This window comes from Giraffa tippelskirchi, chromosome 10 (genome assembly GCF_054371585.1).
Source record: "Giraffa tippelskirchi isolate mGirTip1 chromosome 10, T2T-mGirTip1v1.2.pri, whole genome shotgun sequence".
In the NCBI taxonomy this organism is placed as follows: domain Eukaryota; kingdom Metazoa; phylum Chordata; class Mammalia; order Artiodactyla; family Giraffidae; genus Giraffa; species Giraffa tippelskirchi.
Genome location: NC_137284.1, coordinates 46,574,872 through 46,598,962, shown reverse-complemented (window position 1 = coordinate 46,598,962; position 24,091 = coordinate 46,574,872). Strand labels below are relative to the sequence as shown.

General features: G+C 46.3%; 1 protein-coding gene and 1 long non-coding RNA gene across 2 annotated transcripts in view; one reads left to right on the top strand and one right to left on the bottom strand.

Annotated features, from left to right (window-relative positions):
- LOC145524798 (uncharacterized) overlaps positions 1–24,091 on the top strand; it is a 90,955-nt gene that overhangs the window by 61,921 nt on the left and 4,943 nt on the right. Inside the window, exon 5 of the long non-coding RNA XR_014067855.1 lies at positions 23,566–23,767. This is a non-coding gene — a long non-coding RNA (uncharacterized LOC145524798). The remainder of the gene's footprint in view (positions 1–23,565; positions 23,768–24,091) is intronic.
- PANX1 (pannexin 1) overlaps positions 10,956–24,091 on the bottom strand; it is a 44,740-nt gene continuing 31,604 nt past the window's right edge. The window contains exon 6 of the transcript XR_014067851.1: positions 10,956–12,133. The gene's annotated coding sequence lies outside the window, so the exon portion shown is untranslated. The remainder of the gene's footprint in view (positions 12,134–24,091) is intronic.

The following is a 24,091-nucleotide window of genomic DNA, read 5'->3' as shown; positions in this document are numbered from 1 at the left end:
AGGGAAGCCCGCTCAGCATCATACTAGCTTTTAAATTTGTGCAATTTAATATGCACTGCAATATAATATGTTGGGATTTTGATAGGAACGGTCTTGAATCTGTAGATCTGTTATCTTAATAATATTAAGTAATTTGATTCATTAATATGGGCTATATTTCCACTTACTTGTCTTTTAAAATTACTTTCAAAATGTTTTGTATTTTCAGTGTGAAAGTTCTATACTTCTTAAGTTAAATTTCTTCCCAAGTATTTTACTCTTTTGTAAAAAAAGGCTATCACAAATTGAATTGTTTATTTTATTCTTGTTTTGTTTATTGCACTTTTGAAAAAATACAATTAGTTCTTTTATATTGACTGTATCCTGCAACTTTGATAGCTCCTTTAGTAGTTTCAGTAGTTTTCCTTTATCCCATAGGACTTCCTGCATACATGGCCATATTGTTCTTCATTTCTGGCATAATTTCCCTGGTTAGAACCTCCATATAAAGCTGTATGAAACTTGTCAAAGCAGATGGTGCCTTTCTTGTTGACTTTCTTGCTTCTCATTGTATGGAAGCATGCAGTCTTTCATCACAAAGTATGATGTTATCCAGATTTCTCATGTTGTTGCTGTTCAGTCACTCAATCATGTCCGACTCTTTGTGACTCCAAGGACTGCAGCACACCAGGCTTCCCTGTCCTTCACCATCTCCCAGAGCTTGCTCAAACTCATTTCCATTGAGTTGGTGATGCCATCCAACCATCTTGTCCTCTGTCATCTCCTTTTCCTCCTGCCTTCAATCTTTCCCAGCATCAGGGTCTTTTCTAATGAGTTGGCTCTTTGCAACAGGTGGCCAAAGTATTGGAGCTTCAGCTTCAGCATCAGTCCTTCTGATGAATATTCAGGATTGATTTCCTTTAGGATTGACTGGTTTGATCTCCTTGCTGTCCAAGGGACTCTCAAGAGTCTTCTCCAACACCACAGTTTGAAAGCATCAATTCTTCAGTGTTTAGCCTTCTTTATGGTCCAGTTCTCACATCCACACATGACTACTGGAAAAACCATAGCTTTGACTATATGGACCTTTGTCAGCAAGGTAATGTCTCTGCTTTTTAATACGCTGTCTAGATTCGTCACAGCTTTTCTTCCAAGGAGCAAGCGTCTTTTAGTTTCATGGCTGCAGTCACCATCTGCGGTGATTTTGGAGCCCCAGAAAATAGTCTGTCACTGTTTCCATTGTTTCCCCATCTATTTACCATGAAGTGACAGGACCAGATGCCATGATCTTCATTTTTTGAATGTTGAGTTTTAAGCCAGGTTTTTCACTCTCCTCTTTCACCTTCATCAAGAGGCTCTTTAGCTCCTCTTTGCTTTCCACAATAAGGGTGGTGTCATCTGCATATCTGAGATTATTGATATTTCTCCCAGCAATCTTGATTCCAGCTTGTGCTTCATCCAGCCCAGCATTTTGCATGATGTACTCTGCATAGAAGTTAAATAAGCAGGGTGACAATATACAGCCTTGATGTACTCCTTTCCCAATTTTGAACCAGTCTGTTGTTTCATTTTCGGTTGTAGCTGTTGCTTCTTTACCTGCATACAGGTTTCTCAGGAGGCAGGTAGGGTGATCTGTTATACCCATCTCTTTAAGAATTTTCCACAGTTGATTGTGGTCTACACAGTCAAAGGGTTTAGCATAGTCATTGAAGCAGATGTTTTTCTGTAATTCCCTTGCTTTCTCTATGATCCAATAAATGTTGGCAATTTGATCTGTGGTTCCTCTGCCTTTTCTAAATCCAACTTGAACATCTGGAAATTCTCAGTTCATGTACTGTTGAAGCCTGGCTTGGAAAATTTTGAGCACTGGTTTGTTACCATGTGAAATGAGTGCAATTGTGTGGTAGTTTGAACATTCTTTGGAACTGCCCCTTTATCAGGTTAATTCCCTCCTGTTGCTGGTTTGTTGAATAATTTTTATCATAATTTGGAAATGGGTCTTGTTAAATGAGTTTTCTGCACACACTGAAGTACAACTTTTACAAAAGTCTTAACATCAATTGTAGGGTAAGGGAGTTAAAGAAGGTGAGGTTCGGAAAAAGGTCCGGCACTTTACAGGAACAGATCACCTTTAATGAGGCGAGAAGGGGCAGCAGTCAGATTAGTGAGCTGCTGCACTAACCCAAGAAAAGAGTAAGTATATATAGGCATATATGTGGAAATCTACTGTCTTTAGGGGGCCTGTTCTTCTCCAAGGTTGTTCGGGTTAGTTATCTCTTAAATGGCTGGGGCAAGGAATTCTGGAGATTGGCCAGAGGCTGGGACCGGCTGGGAGCTGGGCGTAATTAAACTTAGTGTACATTTTTTTTTTCCTTCAGGTGAGAGAGTTCTTTGTTCTGCATAGAATGGTGGGGAGGACCCGGAGGGGAGTTTTAATTGCAGGCTATTTTGAGCTGTGTAATTTTCCTTCATTAATGATATCATCTTTATTCTCCTCTCCCTTCCTCTTTCTCTCAGAAACACACAGAACCAACGCGTGCATGCTCAGTCATGTCTAACTCTTTGGGAGTTAGACCCATGGACTGTATCCCGCCAGGCTCCTCTGTCCATGAGGTTATCCCAGCAGGAATACTGGAGTGGGTTGACATTTCCTTCTCCAGGGGATATTCCTGACACAGGGATCAAACCTGTATGTCCTGCAGTGCCTGCACTGGACATACAGTGCAGTATGTATGCTCTACTGCAGTGTATACAGTGAGCCACCAGGGAAGTCCATAAACACACAGAACCTCACTGAAAACCAATTACAATCTAATTATTAAGAACTTGCTTAAAGATAGATAAAGGAATAGCCAAGACATCTTGTTCCTGTTATCCTGGAACCTGGCTGAAACAAACTTGAATTTACATGTTCTAATATTAATAAAGGTGACTTCCAGAGGGAATGGCTATCTATAACCTGTATAGGCTATAATTTTTTCTTCTCAGCATATTGTAGAATTGAACATACTAGCATCAGAGAAGAGGACTGGGTAGGGTATAATACATATCAGGTGTGTGTTGATAAAATGAAACAAACAAAAACTTAGCAAAAATGTGTTAAGTATATTATGCCAGGTCTTTCTGATGTGTGTGCCTGCATTTTGTGATTATGCTTCCAGATCTCCTGAATTCTTACTTCTTCCCTTTTTAATTTCAGGAGTCTGAGTGCTGATCACTTTGCCTGCCACTCTCAAACACTTGAGTATTCTGTTCTATATCTTGACCTGTTGTAGGGAAGGGGGTTCTACGAAGTCATTTGCATGCTGTCAACTAGAATGACGTCCTCCAGACTTTTCTCAGAATTCCCAGTGGCTGCTGATACCAGGGAGTATGTGCCAGAAAGTATGTTCAAGATCTAATTAGATACTTTTTTTTAAATCATATATTTACAGCACTGAATTTTAGACTCCCGTAAACAATGGTAATTCTTAAATGTAATTGGAAAGAACAAAAGGATCTGACATTGTACTATTCAGACTTCTCCAGCAATGTAGAAATACAGAATACATACATGTAATAAGTACAAATACATTCATAAACACAGAATGTATGTATACACACATAAATACAGAATATACAATTATATGTTTATTTAGTATATATTCCGGAGAAGGACATGGCAACCCACTCCAGTACTCTTGCCTGGAAAATCCCATGGACGGAGGGGCCTGGTAGGCTGCAGTCCATAGGGTCCCTAAGAGTCGGACACGACTGAGCGACTTCACTTTCACTTTTCACTTTCATGCATTGGAGAAGGAAATGGCAACCCATTCCAGTGTTCTTGCCTGGAGAATCCCAGGGACGGAGGAACCTGGTAGTCTGCCTTCTATGTGGTCGCACAGAGTCGGACACGACTGAAGCGACCTAGCAGCAGCAGCAGCGTATATTCTATAGATACTAGATGAGAGTTTTACCAGTAAACTGATTCTGGTGCTCCTGGTGTCTGGTGTGTCTGAAATTCAGAGGACAGGCTTTGATAATACAGTATTGAGGCAAAATTTGCTTCCCTGGGAAACCTGTTTTGGGTCTTTAATTCTTCACTGGATTGAAAAAGTTACTGTAATCTTCTTTAAGTTGGGGACTGTACATGTGACTCATGACCACCTTTTCTTTCCGTGTTGTTAATTTTCCTGACCACACCCAAGTCCAGCGGTTCACTCTGATGGGAGACAGACGCCTAGCTCTGAACCCCGGGCTCTTAATCAGCAGCCGTGCGACTCTAGGCAAATTTCTCTCCCTCTGCTCCACAGAGCTGGCCTGAGATGTTAGCCTCTGGTTTCTCAGCGCTCGGCTCATCATTCACAGATTCGGGCGCTTGCTCAGCCCTCCTTCTCCTCAGTCGCCCGCCCACACGTAGCTCCTCATCAGACCCCTTGACTCTTCTCACATTGCAGGAGGTTCTGGAAGCTTTCCAGCCTTCACTCTCAGTGGCCTCCAGTCCCACCCTGCTCCTGGGGCCCTCGGCACTACCAGGACCCGCCCCTTTGCCTCCGAAAAATCCAGAAAGTGAAGCAGTCCCAGTGCCAGGCCCCGCCTACCCCAGCCCCACAGCAGCCTGGTGCAGCTGCACAAGTTTCCGAAGCCCCATCCCAGTCTGTGCCTCTCCGCCCCCCATCAGGCTGTGCGCTGCCCTGAAACGTGCTGGAAAGTCACCACCCACCCCTAGTCCCTCGTGGGTGAGGACTCACGGGTGGTGCACAGGGATCCGGTGATGCGCAGTTCCCACTCTGCTCACACACAGAGCCGCCCTTCCGCCCTTCTGCCCTTCCACCCTGGATGCTAAGTCTTGTCCCTCAGTTTCATCCTAACACCTCCAGTGGTCGCCCTCTGCGAACCTGCTAGGTGGGTTGGGCCCACGGCTGCAGCCAGGGAGGTTCTCCTGACAAAGCTGATACCAAGGACACGGCTTGAGCACTTTGCTTGCACCTTCCCCTTCCTCTTGGCCTTCCAATCAGTGAGTGAAGATGATCTTGGCTCTGCACACTTCCATCATTGTGATTAGAGCATAGTCACGCTAAGGGCTGCATGCGAATGTGGGTTTTAGAGCTGCCCCAAAGCGTAAACTGCTTTTACTAATAAGTGTTCAAGACACATCCAGGTATTGTTACACGTGTTTTGATTTCACAGTGTGGTTCTCGGTAAGGGCCAGGGCAGGTGATGACTTACCAGTTGTTCTCCCCAGAAGTAATGCCTGGAGAGCCTTTCACAAGGCTGGGAGAATGGAAGAGCAGGGCTTATATACTGAGTAATATTTCACTGAAGATGCTGAAGCATCATAGCATGTCTCAGGGTTTGGGCTGGGATGGATGGCGTGGGGAGCGGGAACTCCTCAGGGGTTAGTTAAACCGAAACTCGAAAGCCCCCATGACAGTGAAGACGCAGGCGTGGGGAGAAAAGAGGTACGAGTTTCCTGCCGTGACACTGAGCAAAAACTACTTCCTGTTAAAAGAGAAATAGCTAAAAATATAAGGAATTGGTTGCTCTGTGGTGTTTTCATGGTGATATCCAGTGCAGTGTTCTGTTCCCCTCATTGGTTCAGCGCTCTCTGAACGCAATCCCATGCTTACTTTCCTGCCGCTTACAGCAACTTAACTCTCCTTTAGTCAACTCAGACCATCCCCAGTAGGGGTGAGAGCCTAATCGTGGGCCTGTCAGTTTCAGACGGGTTGGGGAATTTGAGATCCTCAACTGTATCTACCGAGGTATTCCCATCCAATTTTAGGGATTTCACTGCCTATTAGGATTCTAACTTTGGCACAGAAGACTTGTTGAAGAATCCAGGCCTTTCTGAAATAGACCCACCTGTACAACAGTTCAGCCTTCCTGCAGGAGACTAGGCTTAATCAGGGGATGCCAGAGGCCCCATGACTTTCATGTTCTGACTGCACTGACCAACAGTTGCCCTAAGTCTGTTTTATTCCATTTAGAAATTGGTACCCAATTCAAAGGTCTTTATGGTCACTCTGTTACAACTCTTAAAGTACTGTGCCAGCCAAGAGTCCCCCAACCAGTACCCCTCCTTAGTTTATCCTGGGGGAAAAACACTAATGGTGCACTGCCATGGCATCCTAGGGGCCATCCTTGGCCGCTGACTAGTGAGTGATCCATCTCCAGATCCGGTTTTAGAGAACACACTCTGGATCACTCCTGGAACTGCCTGTCTTAGGATGGTTTCGCAGACTCCAAGATCAGCTGTTGTGTGTAGCAGGTTTATTGGGAAGTTCTCACACAACATAGACCTGTAAGGAAGTGAAGAAAACAGGATCAGAAAAAGCAGTCTGGTTGCAGTCAAGGCCTCATCTGATCCTACGGGCATTCTAGGGCTGGGGCGGCATATAGAGTTGTCCCAAACTGAAGTAGGAAAGACAGGCTTTATAGCCCACAGCAGGTGGCTGCTGGCCTCCGACCATCCCCAGGGAGGGTGTGTTTTCCTTCTCTGGGGCAATGCTTGGGAGGCAGCCAGTTTTTTTTTTTTAATATATTGTGGTTGTACTGGGTCTTCATTGCTGAGTGTGGGCTCTCTCTAGTTGCTGAGAGCAGGGGCTACTCTGTAATTGCAATGCTCGAGCTTCTCATTTCGGTGGCTTCTTTTGTTGCTGAGCCCAGGCTCTAGAGCCTGGGCTCAGCAGTTGTGGGGCATGGGCTTAGTTGCTCCACGGCATGTGGAATCTTCCCAGACCAGGGATTGAACACGTGTCCCCTGCATTGGCAGGCAGATTCTTATCCACTGTACCACCAGGAAAGTCCAGGCAGCCAGCTTTGTGCCACCAGCAACTTCTCTTTTCACCAGGGTCAGAGGTGGAGTGAGATGGGTGCATCAGCCCTGAAAAGGGTGTCTGGGTGGAGCATTGTTATATGCACCTTAGTACACATGTCAGGGTTGGGGGATGGAAGGAGAAAAGACAGTAAAAAATATGGATGACCTAAAAAGAGAGACAGAAGAAGTGCCCCTTCATTTCATAGGAAACAGAAAATCACTAGCCAATGTGATTATTGAGGATTCTTTTAGTCACATTGTGTAAGGTGTTTGGAGGGAACAGAATCCATATCTGAATAGGTCAGCTTAGCAGTTCTTGCAAAAACTTAAGAGTGAAGATTAGGGCCAGACAAGGTAATAGAATTGGATCTGAAAAGAAGAGACAAATACATGACATGTGGCAGAATTTTGTGTCTAAGAGGACATGTAGTGAAGAGAGAGGGAGCCCAGGACAAGTGAGGACCTGGTGTTAGAAGGTGATGACACATGAGGTTTTGTAGTCCTTGGGGTCTGCAGGGATAGTGAAATAGCTAAATAAAAGTGTCCCATGTGAAGAAATAGGACTAGAATTTGAGTGAGACACTAGACCTGGAGAAACTGGTGGACATGCAAAAAGATCATGACTAAATCTATGCACGTTGATGGTACACTGTGAGAGAATATGAGGGCACAGAGGACAGAGTAGCCTCCAAAATAATATGAGGGAATGAGGGACATTTCTCAGGTGTTGTATGCATGGCCCTCCATAGACATGGGGCCTTTCTAGCCTTCATTTTCTGGACCTCTGGGCCTGCACAGTGCCTCCAGCCCTCCTGCCCCCGCCCCTTTCTGCCCTCTGAGCTGTGCTGCTCCCTGCTGAGGAGGCACCAGTGGCCCAAGCCCCACTCTTACCCTGGGCTCCTGAAGGGACCAGAGTTGTTTGATAAACTAGGTGCACATAGAGTCTTCCTAACCACCGTCTCCATCCATCAGATCCTGCTGCCGGGACATTCTTCATCAAACAAGACTATTTCAGCTATTTAAAGGGATGCAGTCGCTAATGTGGAGATACTGGACATCAAATCATAAACTGGATATCCATTTAAAAAATATTTTTATTGTAAAAGCCAAAAGAATGTATGACTTGTTACCAGAGGCACTGTGTATCTTTTTTCCAAGTGCTAGAAGGTGCTCATTGTCATCATGTAGTTAGCTTCTTCCATTTGCTGAGAGTTTTAGCATCTATAAAACAACTTAAGAATGTGCATCAGACATTGTTATCCATGTCCTTCATGGAGGAACTAGGGTCTGTGACTGCTAGATGGGATGGCTTGGCTGATCTGTTGTTTCTTTTCAGTTCTGGTTTTACAGCTGTTTTTTATTACTACATGTTCTCATTCTTTAAGTCATTAATTCTTGAGCCAGGCTTTTGTGACTCCTGTGAGGCCTGGGAGACTAAAAGTTTTCTACAAACAAAAGGCAGTTGGAGAATATGGCCAAGGATGGGATGGGGTCTGTTCTGGGAAGAACTGTAGGGCCCTGTTCAATTACACTGTGTTAATGGGATCAATTTCTGGATACATCCTAGAATTCAGTTCAGTTCAGTCGCTCAGTCATGTCTGACTCTTTGCAACCCCATGGACTGCAGCATGCCAGGCTTCCTTGTCCATCGCCAACTTCCGGAGCCTACTCAAACTCATGTCCATTGTGTCGGTGATGCCATCCAACCATCTCTTCCTCTGTCATCCCCTTCTTCTCCTACCTTCACTCTTTCCCAGCATCAGGGTCTTTTCCAATGGGTCGATTCTTTGCATCAGGTTCAGCTTTAGTGTCAGTCCTTCCAATGAATATTCAGGAATGATTTCCTTTAGGATTGACTAGTTTGACCTCCTTGCAGTCCAAGGGACTCTTAAGAGTCTTCTCCAACAACACAGTTCAAAAGCATCAATTCTTTGGCACTCAGCTTTCTTTATAGTCCAACTCTCACATCCATACATGACTACTGGAAAAACCGTAGCCTTGACTAGACGGACCTTTGTTGGTAAAGTAATGTCTCCGCTTTTTAATATGCTGTCTAGGTTGGTCATAACTTTTCTTCCAAGGAGCAAGCGTCTTTTAATTTCATTCCTGCAGTCACCATCTGCAGTGATTTTGGAGGCCCCAAAAAGAAAGTCTGTCACTGTTTCCATTGTTTCCCCATCTATTTGCCATGAAGTGATGGGACCAGATGCCATGATCTTAGTTTTCTGAATGTTGAGTTTTAAGGCAACTTTTTCACTCTCCTCTTTCACTTTCATCAAGAAGCTCTTTAGTCCTTCTTCACTTTCTGCCATAAGGGTGGTGTCATCTGTGTATTTGAGGTTATTGATATTTTTCCTGGCAATCTTGATTCCAGCTTGTGCTTCATCCACCCCGGGATTTCACATGATGTGCTCTGCATATAAGTTAAATAAGCAGGGTGACATTATACAGCCTTGATGTACTCCTTTTCCTATTTGGAACCAGTCTGTTGTTCCGTGTCTAGTTCCAACTGTTGTTTATTTACCTGCATACAGATCTCTCAGGAAGCAGGACAGGTGGTCTGGTATTCCCGTCTCTTTAAGAATTTTCCACAGTTTGTTGTGATCCACACAGTCAAAGGCTTTAGCATAGTCAATAAAGCAGAAGTAGAGGTTTTTCTGGAAATCTCTTTTTTGATGATCCAGTGGATATTGGCAATTTGATCTCTGGTTCCTCTGCCTTTTCTAAATCCAGCTTGAACATCTGGAAGTTCTCAGTTCATGTACTGTTGAAGCCTGGCTTGGAGAAGTTTGAGCATTACTTTGCTAGCGTGTGAGATGCGTGCAATTGTGTGGTAGTGTGAGCATTCTTTGGCACTGCCTTTCTTTGGGATTGGAATGAAAACTGACCTTTTCCAGTCCTGTGGCCACAGCTGAGTTTTCCAGGTTTGCTGGCATATTGAGTGCAACACTTTCACAGCATCATCTTTTAGAATTTGAAATAGCTCAACTGGAATTCCATGACCTCTACTAGCTTTGTTCGTAATGATGCTTCCTAAGGCCCTCTTGACTTCACATTCCAGGATGTCTGGCTCTAGGTGAGTGATCACATCATCGTGGCTATCTGAGTCGTGAAGATCTTTTTTGTGTAGTTCTTCTGTGTATTCTTGCCACCTCTTAATATCTTCTGCTTCCGTTAGGTCCATACCATTTCTGTCCTTTATTGTGCTCATCTTTGCATGAAACGTTCCCTTGGTATGTATAATTTTCTTGAAGAGATCTCTGGTCTTTCCCATTCTATTGTTTTCCTCTATTTTTTTGCACATATCGCTGAGGAAGGCTTTCTTATCTCTCCTTGCTATTCTTTGGAACTTGGCATTCAAATTGGCATATCTTTCCTTTTCTCTTTTGCCTTTTGCTTCTCTTCTTTTCTCAGCTATTTGTAAGGACTCATCAGACAACCATTTTGCCTTTTTGCATTTTCTTTTCTTGGGGATGGTCTTGCTAAATACTAAAATCCTTGGTTCTTGTTCTTGGTTCCTAGCTAGGAAAAAAAATGAGCTCCCAAATTTAAGGATATGCTGACAAGTTGTAGACAAAATTTACGAAGTGAAATATGTAGATATGAAATAATGAAATATTGTAGGATCCAATTAAGTTAATTAAGTCTCATTATAATATGGCTTACTATGACATGGTTTATTTCCAGTTTCTGAGTACAAAAGCCTAAAACCAACAGAAAAATCCCATAGTTGATTAACCTATAAGATGTGGGTTGTGTGGATTAAAGGTGATATTAGTCTCGGTAAACTTTACAATATATGATAGGATTTAGTTATAAGTTCGAAACATTTATATAAAGTCAATGAGGACAGTATGAAGTAACTCCAAAACTGAGGTGAAAGATTTCACATAAGAATTAGTGAACTGGGCCATTGTGAAATAAAAAGCCCAATGCTACTGTAAAAATCAGACCACTATAGAACAAATGTGTCTGAACCCTCACCCCTTCTCAGGTGGAACTTGAACCCAACCAAAATTCAGATTGGTATCAAACCCATGGGCTGAGACTTGAACCCATAATCCCTGGATTAATAGGGGACTTGAGCCCACTGCTTTTAATTGAAACTACTCACCTGGTGTCAGGACTTACTGAAGCTTAGGTCCTTTTGTCTGCACAAAAATTCAGAGAGGCAAAGTGGGAGTCAAAGAATGAGTTTATTAGTGTAGCACACTTGTGACAGATACAAACGGGCAGGTGAGAAGGCTCTGCCCAGAGGACTGAGAAGGCTTTATTTTTATAAACAAAAGAAAAGAAGGGAGGGGGAGAGGACCACTTTCTTCCTCAATTTTGCACAGATGTCAAGGCTTACATCATTAATCCTCCTTTGGCTCTATAGGGTCTAACCAGGACTGTCATGGCAGTGTTTAAATCAATACCTGAAGGGGCATTGGTGGCCTGGGAAGCGGCTTTGCAGAGATCAAGCCAAGACGGAGGCAGGAGTAGGGTAGTGACCAGCACTCCCAGTTCCCAGCGTGGAGCAGGTGGTAGTGGTGGATGGGCCTCAGGGAGGCCAGCAGCAGTGGAGAGACCAGGGTGCTCTCTGCTCCTAGGTGGACAGTGACTCCTGGGCAGCTGACTAGCTCCATGGCAGACAGTGACTTCTGGGAGGTGAGTGGGCTCCATGTTGGACAGTGATTCCTGGGTGGCAGGTCAGCTCCAGGGTGGCCAATGACTCCTGGGTGGCCAGCGGCAGCAGAAAGGCCAGGGTGCCCTCCACTCCTGGCAGCAGATCGGCTCCAGGGCGACCAGTACCTCCCGGGTGGCACATCAGCCCGAGGGTGACCAGTGACAGCAGAGAGGGTGGGGGGCCGTCTGTTCCTGGACATCCTTCAACATCAGCCCTAGCTGTCCCCAGACCCACTTCCCAGCCATTCCAGCAGAGCCTTGGCCTTCACCCCCAACCACACATTGACCAACACCTGATGACCAGTGAAGGTTTACATGATCAACAAGGACCAATGGTGGGAGAACCAGGGCACTGGGCATGTCATCAGGTACAGGGAGCAGCTGAAGGGCATGTCCTTGCTAGTTAGGGCCTGACAAAACATGGTCCACTGGAGAAGGGAAAGGCAAACCACTTCAGTATTCTTGCCTTGAGAACCCCATGAACAGCATGAAATGGCAAAAAGATATGACATTGAAAGATGATCCCCTCAGGTTGGTAGGTGTCCAGTATACTCCTGGGGAAGAGCAGAAAAATAGCTACAGGAAGAATGAAGAGTTTGAGCCAAAGCAGAAACAACGCCCAGTTGTGGTTGTATCTGGTGGTGAAAATGAAGTCCAATGCAGTAAAGGCCAATGTTGCATAGGAACCTGTAAGGGAAGGTTCATGAATCAAGGTAAATCGGAAGTGGTCAAACAGGAGATGGCAAGAGTGAACATTGATGTTTTAGGAATGTGAATTAAAATGGATGCGAATGGGCAAATTTAATTCAGATGACCATTATATCTGGCTTCCTTGATTGCTCAGTTGGTGAAGAATCCACCTGCAATGCAGGAGACCCTGGTTCGATTCCTGGGTGGGGAAGATCCACTGGAGAAGGGATAGGCTACCCACTCCTATATTCTTGGGCTTCCCTTGTGGCTCAGCTGGTAAAAAAAAAATCCGTCCACAATGTGGGAGACCTGGATTCTATCCCTGGATTAGGAAGATCCCCTGGAGAAGGGAAAGGCTACCCACTCTAGTATTCTGACCTGGAGAATTCCATGGACTGTAGAGTCCATGAGGGCGCAGAGAGTCAGACATGACTGAGCGACTTTCACTTTCACCACTGTATCTACTACTGTGGGCAAGAATCCCTTAGAAGAAATAGATTGGCCCTCATAGTTAACAAAACAGTCTGAAATACAGTACTTGAGTGCAGTCTCAAAAATGACAGGATGGTCTCAGTTCATTTCCGAGGGACACCATGCAACATCACAGTAATCCAAGTCTGTGCCCCAACCACTGTTGCTGAAGATGTAGGGTATAGTATCCAGGCCGAGGCAGAAAAGGAAAGATGACCTCAACGGAAGTAGGTTACCTTTATTCAGGCAAGGAGGGGCAACAGCAGCCAAATGACCAGGCTGAGCGCTGAGAGGGATCAAGGAGGCTCCATATTTATAGGGGGTTTGTGGAAGCGATAAGGGAAACGTTAACCAGGCAGGATGTTTTGGGTATTTTTTAGTTGAGATAGCATTTGTAGTTGGGCAGGGGGGTGATAAGTCTTCTGGGCAGGTGTAGGGGGTGGAAGGTTTCTGGACAGGGGGTGATAAGTTTTCTGGGCAGGTGTAGGGGGTGGAAGGTTTTCGGACAGGGGGTGATAAGTCTCAGATAGATGCAACCCGCCTGGAGCATCAGGGCGGGACCTAAAGTTCTGTTTTGTTTTCTCCGAAGTTAGATGATTCAGCAAGGGCCTTTGAGACTGTTGTTTTCTTTTCTAGGCCCAAAAGACTCCTTCATTCCAGACCCTGAAATCATAAAAAAATTGGAAAAAAGGGCGCCGTGTCTCTCTGGCTACTTCCTACTGGATAGAGGCGACGATTTGGGGTCTGGAATGGAGGATCGTCCTAGGGCCCAGGGCCTCCTTTTTCTGAGCTTGGGGTGAGGCTCCAGAGAAGAAGGATGGTCTTGACCTGATCTCGAGAGATGGCCCAAATCCATTCTTGGAGAAACTTTTGAAAGAGATTGAAGAGATAAGGTCCAAATGAGAGGAATAGAATGATAAGTACCAATGGTCCCAGGAAAGGGAGCAACCAAGGGAGGATCTGTTGTACTAGGTTTTGGGGACTGTAAAGGTTTTGTAACTCTTTTCTGTGGCGTTCAATTCTGTCTCTAAGTTCTTTGACTCTGCCCTGGACTATGCCCATTTCATTAACAAAATAGCAGCAGTCCTCTCCTAGAAAGAGGCAGGTCCCTCCCTTTTCTGCGGTGAGAAGGTCCAGGGCTTGCCTATTTTGTAGGGCCACAGAAGCTAATGAGTTAATTTGTCTTTGGATTGAAATGAAGGACTCCACTACCTGCTCCATTACTTCATTAAGTTCTTGGGACAGCTTGTAGTAGAAATGGGCAGAGGTCGAGATGCCTCCAATCCTGGTGCCTAGGGCTGCTGCTCTGCCAGTCCCAATCAGGAGGGGGGCTATGACAGCTCATCTTTTTCTGTGGGAAAGTTCCCCTTGGGGGTAGACTATTTATTCTACCTCTTCTTCTTTGAAGAATGTTAGGCCTGGGGTCAGGAAGACCAAGATGCAGGGTCCAGGGGGGTTCAAGGGGAGGCGTGAATATGCATAGGTCCCACAGATAATGAAGATTCCTGGATTGGTGCAATTATTTGTGCTGTTCCAGAGAACCCAAGTGGAACAGAAGGAGGGAGCGGAGTTTGTAAGACCAGTGTAGTTGGGACTAGAGTAAGGTAATACAGGTTAGGTTTGAAGAGGCTGAGAGTAGGACATTGTCAGAGACTGGCCCAATGAGTTGTGTAGTTTTTTGTTGGGAAGGGGAGGTATAGTTGCCTTGTAACAGCCAGGTTGAAGGTAAAGGAATTGCTGTGTGCGGTGAGGGAGACAGTGACATGCATATCCAACACTGGGATGTGTGGTGTGTGTACTGGAAGAGTTGGAAGGAAGAGTTGAGAAGGTGGGTAAGGTGTTGGTTGCCGGAGGGAAGTTTTAGGAGAAGCCGTAATTGGGAAAGGAGGTCTAGGCAATTATAAGGCTCAGGGGTTGCCTGTAACCAGGAAATTATGTTCTTTATGACTTGTTCTTGTTTCTTTTCCCAATTTTGATCTAGTACCCTGCCCCCGTCTGAGTACCCCCCAGCGGGTAATGGGATAGAAACATATCTTTCTCCCATTAGGCTTATGGCAGGTACTCACGAAACTCCCTCTCTTTTGTACCTTAACAATGAGTAGGCATTTGGACTTCCCACCCCCGAGATTCATGGTGCATGGTTTTGGAGCTGTATTATATCATGAGGAATGTACATAGGAATAAATGTCTGAGCAGAGGCAGGGAGTAGCCAGAAGGCTGGGGAGTGCAGCAAGGATAAGGAACAGAGGAGTCATGGGGCTGTTAGTTAAGCAGTGCAGAGGAAATAGCACCCTAGGAGTGGAACACAGCTAGCAATGTAGGCGATACCCACAGAAAGACGAAGGATAGGTGGCCAGTCTTGAGGGGAGACAGTTACTAGGCCTATAGCAAGGGTTAAGATTAAGAGTGCAATTATAGTTAGAGAGACAGGGAGAGGCCAGTCAGGGTGAGGGGCCAAAGGCCCCAAGTTGGTGGTTGTTTGAATCTGAGGAGGAACAGTGTTCATTAGTATGTAGAATGATGTAGAAAATGAGAGTAAAGAAATCAATTTTGTCTGGAGTCAGGTTGTAGAAGTTTCCCTGGAGCCACAGTTGAGACACCAGTGTAGTCGGGACTTTGAAGGAGGTTCCTGTCGGGGCGCTGGTCCAGAGGTCTTGTAGTAGTTGGGTCAGGAACAGTTGTAGGTTGAAGAGAGTCCAGGACATTCAATGTCTTCTTGGATGGTTGACAGAGGTTGTCGCCGGGTGAATGTTAAGGAGGTAGGTCCTGTGAGAGAGACCTGATAGGTGTCATTTAAGGAGGGCAGTGCAGGATCGGAGGTGACCCGTTTTAGACGAGAGAGTTTGTGTAACCAGGACGTGACCTTCTCGAGTTTAGCTGCAGTTGGGGTGAGGAGGAGGATTTTGAATGGTCCCTGCCACTTTGGGGTTAGGTCACCCTGGGGATTATCAGACAGATAGACCATATCCCCAATTTGTAAAGGGGGCAGGGAGGCTTGGGGGTCAGGGGCAGGCAAGTTGTGGTTGACGTATTTCCAGAGGGCATTGTGGAGTTCTGCCAGCAGAGGGGAGTGTAGGAAGCTTGGTATGGGAGGAGGTTCAGGGGGGAGTCCAAGAGGGAGCATGGACCTTCCATACATCACCTCTAAGGGGCTCAGCCCCAGGGGCTTTCTGGGAAAAGCCCGTATTCTGAGGAGGACAATTGGCAAAAGTTTAGTCCAATCCAGATATACCTGAGGGTTAGTTTGGTAAGGGTTTCTTTGATTATTCTATTCATCCTTTCTACCTTTCCTGAGAACTGGGGACGGTATGGAATGTGAAATTTCCAGGGTATCTGTAAGGATTGGACAAGTTGCTGGGTGACCTTGGATGTAAATTTCAGGCCATTATCAGACTGTAGGAATAAAGGCAGGCCAAACCTGGGGATAATTGCTGTGAGGAGGATCTGGGCCATGGCGTGGGCTCTTTTGTTTGTAGTGGGAAGTGCTTCTACCCATCCCGAAAAGGTGTCCACAAGGACCAGGAGGTATCTGACTCTCCTGACCGGGGGCATATGAATGGTCTATCTGCCAATCCTGTGCTGGGAGGCTGCCTCGCATTTGATGGGTTGGAAAGGATGTCGGTTTAAGGTTGGAATTGGGGTTAGTACGTTGACATGTTTGACAGGAGTGGGTAATATTGTTAGTCAGCATTGGATATGGGGACGTGGTTACGGAGGAACTGTTGGAGTGTCTTGGACAAGGGATGAAAAAGTGAGTGTAGATAAGAGAGGATTTCTCTGATGGTGGGAGGGTCGGGTGGAGTCAGAGCTAAGATGACAGGGGACTGGAGGGAAGGATGGGACAGCGCTATCTCCCTTGCCTTCTGGTCTGCAGCACTGTTGTAGGCTGATATGAGACTTCCCTTTATTTTTTATTTATTTATTTTTTATTTTTTTTATAAATTTATTTATTTTAGTTGGGGGCTAATTACTTTACAATATTGTAATAGTTTTTGCCATACATTGACATGAATCAGCCATGGGTTTACATGTGTTCCCCTTCCTGGACCCCCCACCCACCTCCCTCCCCATCCCATCCCTCTGGGTCATCCCATTGCCCCGGCCCTGAGCCCTTGTCTCATGCATCGAACATGGAATGGTGTTCTGTTTCACATATGATAATATACATGTTTCAATGCTATTCTCCCAGAACGTCCCACCCTCACCTTCTCCCTCAGAGTCCATAAAATTGTTCTATGCATCTGTGTCTCTTATTCTGTCTCGCATATAGGGTTATCGTTGCCATCTTTCAAATTCCATATATATGCATTAGTATACTGTATTGTTGTTTTTCTTTCTGGCTTACTTCACTCTGTTTAATGGGCTCCAGTTTCATCCATCTCAGTAGAACAGATTCAAATGTATTTTTTTTAATGGCTGAGTAATATTCCATTGTGTATATGTACCACAGCTTCCTTATCCATTCGTCTGCTGATGGACATCTAGGTTGCTTCCATGTCCTGGCTATTGTAAACAGTGCTGCGATGAACATTGGGTTACATGCGTCTCTTTCAATTCTGGTTTCCTCGGTGTATATGCCCAGCGGTGGGATTGCTGGGTCATATGGCAGTTCTATTCCCAGTTTTTTAAGGAATCTCCACACTGTTCTCCATAGTGGCTGTACTAGTTTGCATTCCCACCAACAGTGTAAGAGGGTTCCCTTTTCTCCACACCCTCTCCAGCATTTATTGCTTGTAGACCTTTGGATAGCAGCCATTCTGACTGGTGTGAAATGATACCTCATTGTGGTTTTGATTTGCATTTCTCTAATAATGAGTGATGTTGAGCATCTTTTCATGTGTTTGTTAGCCATCTGTATTTCTTCTTTGGAGAAATGTCTGTTTAGTTCTTTGGCCCATTTTTTGATTGGGTCGTTTATTTTTCTGGAATTCTCTAAAGAGACTTCCCTTTAGATGTCCCCTACAGTGGAGGATGGCAGCTTTATTTGGTAAGAGAGCTGCCTCTAGAGGTTTGTGGATCAGGTCTGAATAATGGGGGATCCCTTTTGGGTTAGGAAACCTCTTTCTCTCCATATTAGGATGTTTGAGTGAAGTATGTTATAGGCATATTTGGAGTCTGTTGTGGATGTTAATCCTTAGATTTTTAGCCAGGGTTAAAGCTCTGATGAGAGCTATCAGTTCTGCCTGTTGGGAGGTGGTGTGAGGTGGCAGAGGTGAAGCTTCAATTGGCTGGATTCTATGATTGTGACGAAGGTCCCCCTGGATGATTGCATAACCTGCTGCAAAGGGTGGGGATTTTTGAGAGCTGCCATCAACGAACCAGTGTGGGGTGTCTGGGTCTAGGATGGGCTGATCTGTCAAATGTTGGAAGGGGTTTTGGGTAAGATCTACTGTTAGGCTACAGCTATGTGGGAGGGAGTCTGTTGTAGAGGACATGGGTAATAAGCTGGCGGGATTAAGGGGAGAGCAGGGGGAGAATGAGAGCTGAGGGTTGAGGAGAAAGGCATGTAGGACCTGTACCCTGGAAGGGGGAAGGGAGAGGAAAGCTGATGTGATAGTAAGTCTCGGAAGGTGTATGGAGAACAGTCTGTTAAAGGGGCATGTCTAGAGAGTTTATTTGCTTTGGGTACAAGGGCTGCGATAGCAGCCATGGCCTGTATACAGGGAGGCCACCCCTTGGTCACCATGTCAAGCTGTTTTGATAGATAGGCTATGGGAGCCTAGGTGTCTCCGGCCCACTGACATACAAGCCCCAGGGCCTGTCCTTGGTTGGAATGTGCAAAGAGAAAGAATGGTCTGGTGTGATCTGGTAGGTGGAGAGTTGGCACTTGGAGGAGTCTTGGGTGAACTGGCGAAGAGGATTGGCCAGCGAGGAGGGATTAAAGAGGGGTTCATCCAGACATCCTTTAGTTGCCTCATAGAGAGGCTTTGCAATGAGGAAGTTAGGGATCCAGATACGGAAAAAATTCAGGAGGCCAAGGATAGACAAGAGTTCCCTTTTCGTTAATTAAGGCCTGGATTCTATCTGGGGGAATAGTTCTTTGTTGATGGGATATGGAGAGCCCCAGGTAGGTGACATCTGTCTGGGCTATTTGGGCCTTAGATTGGGATACCTGATAACCCCAGGATCCCAGGGCCCCAAGGAGTTTGGCAGTATGTTGGAGGCAGAGTTTTCGGGTTGGGCTACAAAGGAGGAGCTCATCTGCGTATTGGAGGAGATGACTCGGGGCTAGGTCGAGTGTCTGTAGGTCCTTTTGTAAAAGCCTGTCCAAAAAAGTGGGGACTGTCTCTGAACCCCTGGGGGAGAACTGTGTTAGTTGTTGGGAAACGCGAGTCTTGGGGTCTTGCCAGGTGAAGGCGAAAAGTGGTTGGGAGAGTGGGTGGAGGGGGATGGTGAAAAAGGCGTCTTTGAGATCTAATACTGTGAAGTGGGTTGCAGTCAGGGGTATGGTAGACAGAAGGGTGTAAGGGTTAGGGACTACTGGAAATGTCGACATGGTGGCCTCATTGACTTTTTGCAGATCCTGGACCAGTCTCCAAGAGTTTGGTCCCTTCCTTACTGCCAGAATAGGGGTGTTGTGTGGTGAATGGGTAGAGGCTTGAAGAAGACAGTCTATGATAGGCTTAAGTCCCTTGTGGGCCTCCAGGGTGAGAGAGTACTGTTGCTGGGTGATTATAGTCGAGGGGTCTTTTAGGGTAATGTGGACTGGGGGATGATGTTTGGCTATGGATGGGTGATCAGTGTCCCAGACTTGGGGGTCTAAGGCAGGTAGATCCAAGGCAAGGTCAGGGGTGAGGGATAGGGACCATCTAGGTGCCATCTGCATGCAGAATATAGAGACTGTATCAAGGCGGGGTATGGTAATAAAGACCCCCAATTTGGATAACAAATCTCTCCCTAGGAGTGCCATCGGGCACTGAGGCATTATGAGGAATGAGTGTATAAGGGTCGATTTTCCAAACTGACAGAGTAATGGAGGGCTGATTTTTGGCCTTAGGGGAACTCCAGAGACACCCTTGATTGTGAGTTCTAAGTCTTGAGTTGGGCCCGAGTAGGAAGTTAAGAGAGAGAAAGTGGCTCCAGTGTCTACTATAAAAGAGGTCTTTTTTCCAGCCACTACCTCATCTACCCTAAGTTCCGAGCTCGTGTCTGGGACACGGGCCGGGGGGCTGGAACCCGGGCCCCGTCATTGGAACAACTCTCGTAGAGTTGGGCTAGGGTTCTGGGGAGAAGTGGGGATCTCTCCAGAGGCGCCAGGGCGTCCCTGTGGGCATTCACTCTCTAGGTCTGGGAGGTGGGGACCTCCCCAGGGGTGCCAGGGCGTCCCTGTGGACATTCCACTCTCCAGGTCTGAGAGGTGGGCACCTCCCCAGGGGTGCCAGGGAGTCCCTGTGGACATTCCACTCTCCAGGTCTGGGAGGTGGGGACCTCCCCAGGGGTGCCAGGGCGTCCCTGGGGACAGTCCATCTTCCAGTGTCTCCATTGGCCACAGGTTGGGCATGCTTTTGTGGGGGGCCAGGGGTTTGGGCAGGCCTTTTTGCCCAGTGTCCTGACTGGTGGCATCGGAAGCAGGGTCCGGGGTGGGGGATTTAAGCCCCGTTCTGGGATGACTTGGGCCAAGCAGATCTCTTCCCTTAATTGCTGCCGCTAAAAAGGCGTATTTAGCTTTTCTCTCACGTTCTTTTTCTCTCTTAGCCTGTTCCTATTATTAAACACCTTGAAGTCTACTTCTAGAAGGTGTTTTTGGGGGGGTCTCAGGGCCCTTTTCTAGTTGTCAAAGCTCGCGTCTGATGTCGGGGCGGACTGGCTGATGAATTGAATGTGAAGGCAGAGTAACCCAGCAGGGGTAGTGATATATGCTGCTGCTGCTGCTACTAAGTCGCTTCAGTCGTGTCCGACTCTGTGCGACCCCACAGACGGCAGCCCACCAGGCTCTGCCATCCCTGAGATTCTCCAGGCAAGAATACTGGAGTGGGTTGCCATTTCCGTCTCCAGTGCATGAAAGGGAAAAGCGAAAGTGAAGTAGCTCAGTCGTGTCCAACTCTTAGCGACCCCATGGACTGAAGCCTTCCAGGCTCCTCCATCCATGGGATTTTCCAGGCAAAAGAGTACTAGAGTGGGGTGCCATTGCCTTCTCCGGTAGTGATATCTAGGTTGGTATATTTCTGGACTGCCTCTGTGAGGCGTGCCAAGAATAAGGCTGGATTTTCGTCTGTTCCTTGGGTGATTTCTTTGACTTTATCATAACTGACATGGATATGAGTGTTTTTCTGCATTCCTTCTAGAATGCAGGTAATCATATGATTGAGTCTCCTGATACCTGGGTCACCAGACTGGTAAGTCCAGTGGGGATCTAACTGAGGCACTGCCTCATCAACTGGGCTATCCCGGTCTTGGTTATGTAAATGATCAGCATGGGCTTTTGCCGCTTGCCAGATACGGTCTTTTTCATCTGGGGTGAGAGTGGCATTTAGGATATAATATATGTCACTCCATGTGAGGTTATAGGTCTGGGAGAGTCTCAGGAATTCTTTTCTGTATCTGGTAGGATTTTCAGAAAATGATCCTAACTTTTCTTCTATCTGGCTCATATCTGACAATGAAACTGGCACATGGACTCTGGTGGGGCCCTCTGGTCCTGCCACCTCTCTCAGGGGAAATGTGTTCGGTACGTGACTGCGTGGCAGGGGGGGAAGGAAAGGGGGAGGGGGAGTCGGGGGAGGTTTCGGGGTCAGTCGGTGAGTTGGATGAAGGGGAAGGAGAGGGTTGGCGGGGTTGCGGGTAGGGAGGGGGCTTGTCCACGGGGTCGAATTCCGGGGGTGCGGAAGGTTGAGGTCCGCAGTTAGTTGAGGAAAAAGAGCCCTTTTGCTTGGCAGGCAAGGTGCATAGAAGGACCTCGTGGGTGGAGCAGGCCTGGCATAGGGAGGGCCTGTTCCGAAGGGCCCAAAAGGCTTGGGCATATGGGATCTCCGACCACTTGCCATTCCGTTTAAGGAAGTCAGTGAGATTTTGAAGAACGCTAAAGTCAAATGTGCCGGCTTCAGGCCAGCGGTCTTGATTGTCTAATTGGTATTGAGGCCAAATCTGTGTACAGAGTTGTTTTAAGCGGTTAGCTTTGAGTTCAGTGAGTGAGAGTGGTTTGAGATTTTTGAGAACACAGGTCAGAGGGGAATCTTTTGGGACAAACTGGCCAGACCCCATAATTGAAAGACAAGCAGAGGCTCCTATTGGGAGCTTGAGTCATCACCCGTAGTCGCAATAGGAGTTATCAGAAGAGAGCTCTGTGTCGAGGTGGAGCGTCTCTCACCGTCGCCTACAGAGTGGCCCTGGGCCGGGGGTCCCCGGGACTCAGAGAGGACTGGGTTCTAGGGCGCCTCTAGAACACCGTCCGGATCTTACCTTAGGCCGGCTTGAGTGGAGTGTTGCATGTAGAGCAGTCGAATGGCAAGAGTTCCCTATTTCGGTGGTCGTGAGAGAGAGGGAAAGGGGGTACAGCCGAGGCCTGGGGGTACGCAAAGCACCAATAAAGTCTTTGCACAAGGCTTGCACTGCTCATGAAGGCACTAGGTGTCCCCGAGGGGAACCTAAGAGCCCTGGCAGAAAAGTGAGCTCCGCGCATGTTTGGGCTCAAGGAAAAGGGAAAACAATGAGAGGGAGGGAGAGTGAGAGAGTGAGACAAGTGCCTCGCCCCGTCCCGGGTTTTGGCACCAAGAATGTAGGGTAGAGTTCTGGAGGAGGCAGAAAAGGAAAGACGACCTCAACAGAAGTAGGTTACCTTTATTTAGGCAAGGAGGGGCGACAGTTGGCCTAACAACCAGGCTGAGCGCTGAGAGGGATCAAGGAGGCTCCATATTTATAGGAGGTTTGTGGAAGGGATAAGGGAAACGTTAATCAGGTGGGATGTTTTGGGTATTTTTTAGTTGAGATGGCATTTGTAGTTGGGCAGGGGGTGATAAGTCTTCTGGGCAGGTGTAGTGGGTGGAAGGTTTCTGGACAGGGGGTGATAAGTCTTCTGGGCAGGTGTAGGGGGTGGAGGGTTTTCGGACAGGGGGTGGTAAGTCTCAGACAGATGCAACCGGCCTGGAGCATCAGGGCGGGACCTAAAGTTCTGTTTTGTTTTCTCCGAAGTTAAGATGATTCAGCAAGGGCCTTTGAGACTGTTGTTTTCTTTTCTAGGCCCAAAAGACTCCTTCAGTCATTATTGTGCTTTTAAAAAAAGCCAACTTGTTAAAGAGGAGCTGATGACTTCAGTTTTTGTAGAAAACCCTTGGGACAGTGTGGAATTCTTTTTTCCTCTTCTGATGAGGCACAGAGAAAGCATTCAAGGCATGAGAAACTTTTACAACTTTCAGGAACAATGACTGATCAAACCATGTGCTTTAAGAGACAAGTATTCTTATAGCAAAAAAGAGAACCCCCAAACACAATACATTTCAACTAAAGCAGGCAGGACAAGCCAATCACGGATGAGCATCTGTTACATTCCATAAATGACACAATGTCATCTTTGCCAAACTTTTTCAAAGGTTTTACTTTACTTGTGAAAAACAGGACAAAAATGCCAATGACTGCCCAGGAGGAGCCATTTCATCCCAGTACCCGCAGATGAAATTACTCAGAATTGTACATTTCAGTCAACATCCCTTTTCAAATTATTCTGGGAAATTACAGAGACCTTTATAACTTCAATTGCCCCAATCACTGGGAGACAACACTGAAAACTTGTATTTAACATGGAAAGGATCACAATTTACTCCAAAATAAAAAGCTAAGAACTGTCACTACTTACGTGCAGAAATCTATCCATTTGCAGAACTGGTCCTTTCTCCATTAAGAGGCTAAATAAGTCTCCCCTCCCCTGACCTGCAGAGGACCATCTGCCTTTTAAAATAAAGTTACAGTTGTCCACAAACTAGGATTTATTATAACAGTGTGTTCTTTTGTTCAAATATTTACAGAATGCCTAGTCCACGCCAGTCACTGTTCTCCTGGAGCTTGTGATATGGCAATGGGTTTAAAACTCCCACCCTCCTAGATCTTCGACTTATCTTGGAAATAAGCAAAAGAAACCAACATTTTCACCGCAGCACTGTTTACAATAGCCAGGACATGAAAGCAACCTAGATGTCCATCAGCAGACGAATGGATAAGGAAGCTGTGGTACGTATACACAATGGAATATTACTCAGCCATTAAAAAGAATACATTTGAATCAGTTCTATTGAGGTGGATAGAACTGGAGCCCATTATACAGAGTGAAGTAAGCCAGAAAGAAAAACACCAATACAGTATACTAATGCATATATATGGAATTTGAAAGATGGTAATGATAACCCGTATGCGAGACAGAATAAGAGACACAGATGCATAGAACAGTCTTAAGGACTCTGAGGGAGAAGGTGAGGGTGGGACATTCAGAGAGAATAGCATTGAAACATGTATATTATCATATGTGAAACAAAACACCATTCCAGGTTCGATGCA